Consider the following 3,468-nt stretch of genomic DNA (forward strand, 5'->3'; position numbering starts at 1 on the left):
TATATATTATATAGTATATTATATGTATTATATTATATTGAAATAAAATAATATAATAGAATATGTATTAATTCTTTAAGACTGAAGAAGTCACAGAACACAAACGGGCAAATGGATAATTTATTGATTTTCCTTCCCCTGTTTGAAGTGTCAGAGCGTGATCTAATCCTACAGAGATTGATTGATTTATTTATTTATTATATTTTATTTTTCCTGGAAGGGGGAAAAGCCACTGCTGGGAATCTCAATTTATTAAGTGTATCCACTCGTTTCTGCTCGGACATCAATTTTCCAAAGTGCCTTAATGTGTGAACTGCACACGAGGGGGCTGAGCTGCTGAAGGGTGACAGTAAATGCTCTGCTGACAGGAGGTTGTGTGGTCCAATTATCACTAGGAAAAAAATAAAAGAAAATGATTAAACCAAGAAAATAAATAAAAAAGAAAAAGACTGTGCAACTTCATGCCCAAACCTGATTAAAAAAGTAAGAGAAAAACAAGAGTTCTCTAGAACAAGTCACACTCGGCTCTTGGAAGGAGACCAAACCCCATGGCTGATATTTTTATTTTCATACTTTTATTGTGTTATGTCTTACTGCAAACCTGGAGTTCAGCTCCCGTGAGCCACCCAAACCTCCCTTCGTGCAGGAATTCCCACCTCCCCTGGGTATGGAATGAGGGGCTGGCTGGGAAATGGAGTTTCCCCCAAAAAGGGGGAAGGAGGACTGAAAAAAAAAACAAAAACAAAAAAACCAAACCAAAAATCCCATAAAAAAAACCAAAAAAGTGGAAATAAATCAAAGAGCAGAATGTTTTACTTTGGATCGCTCTCAGAAGATTTCCTGGAACTCAAAAGATTGCCTGGAACCCAAACAAACTGTTTGGGGTGGAGGGGATGTTTTGTTTCAGGTTGGTTGTGCTTTGTAGTAAGAAACAAAGCAAAACCCAACCGTGGAGGCACCGACAGAAAGATCTTTTTAAACCAACTGAGCTGAAGACTCAGGAGTTTCACTTCAGGAGGGCTGAAATCCTGTGTTTTGATGCCCTGGCTCGTCTTTCTTCCAGTTTTTTATCTCTTATAGAACCGAGCGCTGAATTAATTTTGAATTTGAGAGCGTTTTGACTTGGCTCGTTTGGCTGAGCAAGGGCCTGTGTTTAATAAGGACTTTTTATAAATAGAGCACTCAAAGGATTCACAACTGTGGGATTTATCACTCATCCATTGGGAAAACAGGTTGCCCAGAGAAGTTGTGGCTTCCTTTGGATCCCTGGAAGTGTCCAAGGCCAGGCTGGAGCAACCTGGGCTAGTGGAAGGTGTCCTTGCCCAATCCAAGTGGAACTGGATGATCTTTAAACTCCCTCCCAACCCAACCCATTCCAAGGCCCTGCTTCCTGAAAAAGTGAAAATTTCCACGTGTCCAGGTGAAAATAAACCAGGAACACAAAAATCTCCTGTAAAAAATGCAACTAAAACCTGCGTTTTCCATTAGGAGAGTAAGAGGTGGGATTTTTTTTTTTGTTTTGTTTTTAACTGGTTGTGCAGGTCAAATAAAAAGGTGAATGGTGGTGATGTGACACTTCAAAGGGACACCAAGGCAGGTGGGAAATGGGATGGAATTGCAGAGAGAGATTTTGGGATGTGGGTTATTTCTTTATGGTCACCTCCCTAATTTCAGTGGCCCTTGTGAGCTGCCATATGTGTATCTAGTTAGATATTCATTTAAGTGAATATATTTACATCTATAATCTTTTCAATTGGGAAAACACTTGTTTTTAATGGTTCAGAATGTCCTTCTGCTGCAAGAAAATCACAATTGTCAGCTCTAAACCCTTGGCCTTGAAGGATTCCTGAGGTAACATTTTGGAAGGAGCACCAACATCACTAAATTAAAGAATGGTTTGGGCTGGAAGGGAATTTAAGGATCATCCAGTGTCACCTTCCAGGGACACCTTCCACCAGCCCAGGTTGCTCCAATTTTATCCAGCCTGGCCTTGGACACTTCCAGGGATCCAGGAGCAACCACAGCTTCTCTGGGAATTCTATCCCAGTCCCTCCCCACCCTCACAGGGAAGAATTCCTTCCCAGTTTCTAATCTAATCCTTCAGTTTAAAACCATTGTCCTTTGTCCTGTATAAAAAGTCCCCCTCCCTCTCTTTTAAAAAGCTTCTCAGGTTTCCCTCAATCCTTCTCTTCTCCAGGCTGAACCCCCCCAGCTGTCCCAGCCTGGCTCCCAGAGCAGAGGGTTAAGAATGACAAGCATTTTTTTAAAAGAGAACTATGGAATTACATCACCTCCCCTCCGGGGTGGGCGGCACTGTTGCTTTCTAGGTGAGAAATTCTCTTTTTTTGGTCTTTCATGAAGTCAGGATTGTCACGGATTGCTCAGCAGGCCCTGAGACTGCAAATTCCATACTGGGAACACAACCTCATATTTTCTGCAGGTCAGCAACGGGGTTTCATTCTTTTCTTTCTTCTGGTTGTGTTTTTTTTGGGTTTTTTTGGTTTTTTTCGTTCCCAGGGTGACTTTTTCATGTGCTAAAAATGTCTCATCGTGGTAAAACACAAACCAGGGCCTTCCTTTAACATCCCACCCCCTCTCCTGGGGTGTTTGCCTCATCCAGCTCTTTGGAGATCACTGTGACTCACAGGCACTGGATCAACTTTTTATTTCCAATTTATTTTTGGTGCTTGAAGAGAGAGGAGAACATCTGGGAGAAAGCACAGGGGGAGAGAGAGTTTGGGGAAAGTTGCACCAGGGGAGGTTCAGGTTGGAGATTTTAAAAAGAAAAATTAATGGGAAGAGTGGTCAGGCCTTGGAATGAGTGTCCCAGGGAGGTGGTGGAGTCCCTGTGTCTGGGAATGTCCCAGAGGTGTCTGGATGTGGCCCTTGGGGACACGGATTAGGGGTGATCCTGGTGGTGCTGGGTGAGGGTGGCACTGGATGATCCTGGAGGTCTCTGCCAACCTTGGTGATTCTGGGATTCTAAACCAGACACAGGAGCTGTTTGCACATCCCTGGTGATCCTTCCCACCCTCCTGTGTGTCCTTTCTGCCCCCAGGATGGCCTTTTTTGGGGGAGAGGCAGCAGGACCCCACCCAGTGTTCAAGACAAGACACCCCAGGGTTCTACACCAGGGGCAGCAACGGTGGGTGCTGAAGTAGCTCCAAATCATAACATGGAAAGAAAGAAGAGAAAGGAAAGAAAAAAAATTGGGGAAAAAAAGAAAAGAGAGAGAGAAAAAAGAGAAAGAAAGAGAAAAAGAGAGAAAGAAAGAATGAAGGAAGGAATGAGGGAAGGAAGAAAGAAGGAAAGAAAGAAAGGAAGAAATGAAGAAAGAAAAAAAGAAAGAAAGAAAGAAAGAGAAAGACAGAAAGAAAGGAAAGAAAGGAAAGAAAGAAAGAAAGAAAGAAAGAAAGAAAGAAAGAAAGAAAGAAAGAAAGAAAGAAAGAAAGAAAGAAAGAAAGAAAG

Source organism: Manacus vitellinus, unplaced genomic scaffold (genome assembly GCF_001715985.3).
Source record: "Manacus vitellinus isolate BGI_N305 unplaced genomic scaffold, ASM171598v3 scaffold_86_pilon, whole genome shotgun sequence".
NCBI lineage: Eukaryota > Metazoa > Chordata > Aves > Passeriformes > Pipridae > Manacus > Manacus vitellinus.